This window comes from Amblyomma mixtum, chromosome 9, assembly GCF_055824585.1.
Source record: "Amblyomma mixtum isolate Tamu chromosome 9, ASM5582458v1, whole genome shotgun sequence".
Taxonomy (NCBI): Eukaryota; Metazoa; Arthropoda; class Arachnida; order Ixodida; family Ixodidae; genus Amblyomma; species Amblyomma mixtum.
In genome coordinates this window covers 86,144,777-86,152,360 of record NC_143020.1, presented here as the reverse complement: position 1 = coordinate 86,152,360, position 7,584 = coordinate 86,144,777, and the positions used below count along the sequence as shown (strand labels likewise).

Here is a 7,584-nt window from a genome sequence, read left to right as displayed (position 1 = left end):
AGCGCAGGGGATTTTTTTTTTAATTAATTTATTTTTTGTGGTGTTCATCAAGTAAGAATATTACTGTCGCTTAAAGCTAATTGATTAGAAAAGCAGAAGAAAAAACAACCACATGCCGCCGGTGACGAGAGGAACACAAGTTCGCATCGAAAACACTACGACTATATACATATATATATATATATATATATATATATTAGCAGTCGTAGTGTTTTCAAAAAGATATCAGACTTGACAAGCCAGTTGACGTTGCCACAGGTTAGCAGTTAAGCTCAGAAACATAACCTACATGCCTACACTATTCCTTAGCCTAGCAACAAAGAACAAAGATTCTCCTAAAATTGTCGGCACTACTTTTGCTATAGGCACATAAGAGTGCATGGGCTATAATGCAGCATGCAATAGGCGGGATTTTTGCACTATCACTTGCACTGCCGGTGACACCTCGATTCAACCCCACCCCTTCATCAGGCAAGTGGGCTTTCCTGCATACCTCAGTTTATCAAGAGATAGCGGAGCTCATGCTAGAAAAGCTGTGATGCAAACTTGTGTTCCTCTCGTTTACGTCCACTTTTTTCTTCTGGCACGCCGAAGCTGCTCGTCACATGCTGTTTGTTGTTTGGGCAACGGAGCCTCCTCATAAGCTGTCACCGCATGTTTGGTAGTTTTTATTTTTATTATTTTGAGGGTGGGGCTGGCATTCCATGTGTCAACCTTCAAATAAATCGGGCATTCTTATGGTCACTTGAAATACAAGTTATGAAGATTTTACTACCCGTCATGCTATTAACTAGTGGCAACTTATGTGTCAGTTCATGGAACTCAGTTTGTCACTCGTTTTGCATAACCAACCACACCGGTGGCCCAGTCGTTTGAGCTTCTGCCTCACATGTGGCAGGTGCAGGGTTCGGTCCTTAGTGCCGCCGGGTACACTCTGGGGATACAATGGGTACAAGCTTTAACCTTCCTGGTGCTCAGCTTCTGTAGGGTTAAGTGCTTATTAAATGCGTCTTTGAGCCCACCATGAGTAAAAGAAAAAACTTTGTGCCAGGGAGCTCTTTGGCCACAGATGCCCTTGCATCATAAAAATTCATCATCATCATCATTTTGCATGACCACATTTAAGGTTGTATGCTGTTTATCCTGCATAATCAACAAGTGCACACTTCTGTGCACATTATGTTTTTTTTTGCTTGGTGCTGTGTCTGTATAACTTTGTTTACTTGCGTTCCAAAGTCCATAGACTGTTCGGAAAATAATAAAGGTTGCCCATTAATCTTCTTGTGAAAATATTTTTAGCGTGAACAGATATGCGATATTCGGTGCGATATTCAAAGACATTTTCTCTGTGCACTTGTGTTCAATTCGTGTTCCAAAATTTCAATATTTTCACGGGCCAAGCCACTCTTTGTACTGTCAATCATTCCAATGAACCTGCCGTATTGCCATGCGGTTTAATACTCGCCAGCTCTGAAGAACGGCTTTCTGTGCAAGTTGCCTCGCTCACTGACAACGTTTCCCGTCCAAGTAGACACCGTGACCTGACCTAATCTCAGTTCCTGGCCATGATCAACAAATCCCTACCCATCGGCGACCGTAGAATATTGGTGGCCATTCTTTTGAAGCATGCAGATGTGTTTGACTTCGCTTGCGACCAACCACCGACGATTCCAGCTTCCCATACCCATCACATGATAAATACTGGATCTGCACAACCCATTAGACCGAAGCCATACCACGTCTTGCCTTCAGATCGTCAAATAATCCATGAAGAAGTCCGTGACGTGTGTCACCAGGGCATTATTCAGAAATCGTCAAGCCTCTGGGCCACTCCAGTGATCCTCGTCAGAAAAGATGGCACACAGCGATTTTGTGTCGACTATTGCCGCCTCAACAGTGTCACAAAGAAGGATGTTTACCCACTCCCACGTGTTGATGATGCCATCGACTGCCTCCACTCAGCCTCCCACTTTCCCTCTGCTGACTTAGTTTCCAGATACTGGCAGATCCCGATGCAGTCGAAAGACAAAGGGAAGACAGTGTTCGTGACGCCTGATGAGTTGTATGAATTTAATGTGATGCCAATCAGCCTTTGAATGCTCTTGCAACTTTTGAATGATTCATAGATACGCTCTTACGCGACCTGAAGTGACAAGTTTGCATGTGTGATCTAGATGATGATGTTATTTTTGGAAGGACCTTCTCCGAACATAACAGCCGCTTTGCAGTTGTCCTGGACTGCATAGAGAGAGCGGGCCTCGTTCTGAGCTCTAAGAAGTGTCACTTCGGTGAACGCCAAAATCCAATAGCTTCTTCCTCTATCTCCGCTTATTGCTCATATGGTTGGCAAGGATGGTGTCAGGCCCGACCCGCAGAAGATTGAAGCTGTAAGCAGTGCCAAAGAGCCCAATTCTGTGGAAAAGCTCAGGAGTTTCTTAAGACTTCTTAGGAGTTTCTGAGAACTTGGGCATATTTTGGGTGCTTCATTCCCAAGTTTTTTAACTTAGCCCACCCGCTTACAAGTCTTTTGCAGAAAGACATTCTTTTCCAGTGGACTCCCAAATGCAACTCCGTGTTTCGCCAGCTCAAGCTTCACCTTACCTCGCAGCCAATATTGCGTCATTCCTGCCCGAGAAGCACCCACTGAACTCCACAGTGACGCCAACGGCATCGGCATGGGTGCCGCGGTCATCCAATGTCATGACGGCAGTCAACACGTCGCTTATGACAGTTGCACACTCAGCAAGTCTGGACATAAATACACTGTGACTGAGCAAGAGCATCTCATCGTTGTTTTTGGCGTACAATTATTTCATTCGTACTTTTGGGGACATGCTTTCACAGTGATCACAGACCATCATTCTCTGTGCTGGCTTGTGATTCTGAGCGACCCCTGGTGGGCATTACACCTGATAGAGTTCCACTTCAGAGTGTCCTACGAAAGTGGCCGCCAACACACCGACGCACGCTGCTGCTCGCGTCTATTTTCGATGATGAAAACTTTGACCACTATCTTCCCGCCATTTCCCCAGAGTTTTCGGATCTTGCCACTTTCAAGACCGAACAATGCAAGGATGAGTGCTTGATGCCGCTTTTTGCCGAAGCCCGTGACCCGACGCCAGCCCTTTCTGCATTCACGACTGTTTACTCTATTGAATGAATTACTCATCTAAAACTGCGCACTTTCTCGTCGTCATCCGGCTACTCTGTATTCCTATGTTCTACACACAACGCACAATGACGTCATGGCTGGGCACTTGGGGATTGCCAGGACCCTTAACCATGTCAATGAATGTTTTTATTGGCCAAAATTGCGTCGCACGCTTCAGCGTTACATAGCCAGGTGTGTGTGCAGCGTCAGCGGTTTGACATTCTGACAACTTCTCCGCTGGGACACTTGCATCCTCGAACAAGTGGGTCTCGACCTGCTAGGCCTGTTTCCCCGCTCTTCCAACGATAACCGATCGGCCATCATGTGTGTTGATCTCCTCACCCTTTACTGCGAAACTGCTGCTCTACCTTCCGCCACCGCTGCTGAAACCTCTGTCTTTATTCTTCATGCTGTCATCTTCTGGCATGGACCTCCTCTTTTGCTTGCGCACTTCATTGTTCCTTCAGAGTCCATAGGTAGCACGTGACAATATTACTGCTCTTCGTACACAGTGCAACATCATCATCATTAGCCTGACATACCGGTACTCACCTATGGGGCAGGAACTTGGAGGCTAACAAAAAGGGTTCAGCTTAAGTTATGGACAACGCAATGAACTATGGAAAGAAAAATGATAGGTGTAACATTAAGAGACCAGAAGCAGGTGCTGTGTGTGAGGGAACCAATGCGGGTTAATGACATTCTTGTTGAAAGCAAGAGGATGAAATGAGCTTGGGAAGGGCACATAATGCGTAGCCAATATAACCGCTGGTCCTTAAGGGCAACAGAGTGGAATCCAAGCGAAGGCAAGCGATGCTGGGGGCGACAGAAAGTAAGGTGGGCTAATGAGGTTAGAAAGTTTGTGTGGATACTGTGGCTGCAGCTTGCAAAGCACAGGGTTAATTGGAGAGACATGGGAGAGGCCTTTGCCCTGCAGTGCACATAGTCAGGTTGATGGTGATGATGATATGTTCTGTAAGTAGCTCAAGCCAGTCTCCAAAAATGCACATCAGTAGCAACAGTTTGAAACTGAGCTAAAAACAATCTCCACTTTCCTTCAAGGAATTCTTCACCACAGCCAATGGGGTGCAAACTGTATTCGGAGCATCTGTTTCCGGATTCCTAGTATAAACACAGAACCAAGCACACAAGCAGCGTAGTTGTGAAGTTTAAGGATTCACAAGAACTATGTTCTCATTATAGACTCCCATACTAGGCAAGCCTTAAATTCAGATGTACTCGGCAGCAGTTATACTCTCCTCTGAAATCACATGAGTATCACCTATCAGGCTACTCTGTTAAACATAGCTTCATGCATTTAGCGCAAGTTGCTGGAATTGTATACTTTAAAATGTGATCATGCCTGACTCGTATTTAGACATACATTTTAATTTCTTGACCAAAGTTTTTGTTTGACAAAAACCTGGCAGACTACTCAAAATACAGCCGTTTGCAAGCCTTGGATTGTGGTATACATCTCCAAGCATGAGGTAAGGAAACGAACCTTCTTTTACACTCCTAGCCTACTAAGACTTCCCTTTATCATAGAGTACATTCGTAGCACATCTATAACTGGCTCTGAATAATGTAGCTTTAGAAAATGAGAAAAGTACCCTGTAGTCTGCTAAATTTAGCTATCTTGCAAACTAAGTTAAAGATGACTGCATGAGTTTAGTACACTGTCGAGAGTTTTTCACATGTTTACTGCTAGCAATTGTGTTCCTCCACTGTGCCATCCCATTTTCCGAATGTGTGTTACTGGTAATTAAAGAAAGAACGCAAACTGCAGAGCAGTGCTGAGTTTTCCTAATAAAACAGCGATCATTGCAATGAATAACGTTCACTCTTGTAATGTGTCTTTGATGAATCTCTGTTATGCATAAGAGCCATGGTAACCGGTACGTTATAACAAACTTCTATTTATCGCCTATGCTACTGACGTCGGCGTCTGCAGAGACATGTAGTTATATGCTGGATTAAAAGTTCCTGTATGTGAGCTACTCACCTAATCATGAGCAAATATTGCTCACTAAGTAGCAAACTTTGGTTTACGTTCTTTGAGATTTAACTAAACACTGGTAATTGCCTGTATATTTCTAGAATTAAGAAGAAACTCCTGTTGGCTGCGCGTACAGTTTCCGCATATGTGAGCCAGATAAACATAGTGAGATAAACATATTTAGTGAGCCAGATAAACATAGATAGTTAGAGGAACGATGGCTCTTCCTTTGGCTTAAGGGGGAGGTGGTCTTTGAAAAAAATTTCTGCTAATAAAGTCATAATTATGGAATCTTCATGAAAGATGTATTTTTGTATGCTGATTCCAAATATGTAATTTAATTTTATGTAAAATGTTCTTGTACACTATGCGTAACTTTTTGCCAAGAGCTTTCAAGAAATTTTTCTGTAGAAAACTTGCTAGAATGCATGCTATTTGCTTCTCTTGACATCAAGATCTGCAATAAGTGTAAAATTATTATCCTGCCTATTGTAGGAGCTGAGTTACAAAGTTTTGAATTTGCCACTTAATTCATAAAGGGGAAGAGAAATATGTATTCCTGTTTCTGAAGGGTGAACTTCAAAATCCTGTGACTCAACTTCTATGACAGGCAGGATGATAACTTCACCCTGATTGTATAGCTTGATGTCAAGAGAAAGCAATGGCTTGCATTCTGTCAAGTTCCTCTCAGCAAAGTTTCTATAAAACACACGGCAAAATGTTACATAAAATGTTGTGTAACTTCAGAAGGACTTATTGTACATAAAATGAAATGAACGCTTGGCATCGGCATGCAAAAGTATGTGGTCCTTGTAGAGTTTATAATCGTGACTTCATTTATAAAATTTTTTTTCAAAATCCACACTTCTCTTCATTTGTGCAAGAAAATTAAATTTCATTTAATGAAATGAAATGTTCTCTTTGAGGACCTGCTCAACTTGTCTGCCTACCGAGCCAAGCCTTCAGTTGCTTCACCGACTGGCAGTGGGGAGCAGCCCATTCTTATGGCTGCTCGGACAGCCTTTCTTGCAATTGTATATGCGAGCGGCAGCACACAGTGGGCAATAAACTTCCTTGGATGTCTTGTGGACGTTTTGGAAGTTCATGGGACGTCCATGGGAGCTTTGATGACCATTGCGCAGTTTGTCATCAGTTACAGAAAATCCAGGTTTAAACTGGTTCTTAAAGAACACGGACCAATTATCTTGTACATACTTCATATTACCACACATTAACACATTTTTAGAAAAAAATAAACTGTGCATGAGCATAGTATACAAGAATATTTAGGAAACAAGAAATATGAGGAATACGAAGCATCTTGTGCTAATTGTTAAAAATCAGCAGACTATGTGTTGGAAGTGCCATTGTACAAAACAATTGGGAAAGAACAGTACGGCTATCTCAGAATGCATCCATCTTTTCTGCAGTGTTACGCTGTCTCTGTGGCTGTAGAAAAAACAGTAAATGATAGCATCGAGAACAGCATCATTTCCACTGATTCTCTCAGCATACTCGCCTCGCTTCACTATGCGAATGCAGTTTCACTGCTAGTCGGAAACATCATATACAACGTAACAAGAGCCGCAATAGACGGACACAAGAAATTTTTGCTGTGTTCCGAGCAACATCGGAATCAGTGGCAATGAGAAAGTGGATCAATGGGCTGCACAGGCTCGGCACAAAGAAATCAAGAGTGAATATTCCCTATGAATGGTACTCTATAAGCTCTATACTCAATAAGCATTCAACCACCATCGTTGAAATCATTAGCCTATGTAACATTTGTATGGCCCAAACTGGAGTATGCATGGGCTATTTAGGATCCTAATGAAAATGATCTAAATACTCTAGAAGTGATACAATATCACACCGCTAGGCTCATTGTCTCTGCTTATTAGTATCATGAAAGTGTCGCCAAGCTAAAATGCTATGCTCATCTCACAGATTTAGCTAACCGATGTCACATCGCCAGACTATGTCTATACCACCAATTCTATTATCATGTTCTGTATGAGTCTGTTGCCATGTTTTCATTCCACCCTAGTGCACCTCCAGCCGCAGGAACCATGAAAAGGCCACCTTTCCTCTGACTGCCTGCTCATCTGCACATCTGTCTTCATTTTTTGTACGCACTGCGAAAGACTGGAACAACTTTCCTGACCATGTCATGCTCCATACTGACCAGTTGATCACTATTCAAGTCATCAACTGAAGCAATGTTATGCTCTGTAACCCTAGCTCTCCCGCATGTATTACCCGTTCAAGGGCCTTTGGGGTAGTAAGAAACAAATAAGTAAAAATTCTGAAATTAAATATTGAAGTAAATCTTAAGATACACCTAGTAAAACTTATTATAGCAGAAGTGAGGTCATGGTCACTACTAAAACCATTCATTGAAGTCACTTATAAGGATATACATATAAAAAAATAG

General features: G+C 42.6%; 1 protein-coding gene across 1 annotated transcript in view; it reads left to right on the top strand.

Moving 5' to 3' along the window:
• Window positions 1-7,584, top strand: part of LOC149329978 (uncharacterized) — a 143,257-nt gene that overhangs the window by 115,616 nt on the left and 20,057 nt on the right. The window lies entirely within an intron of this gene.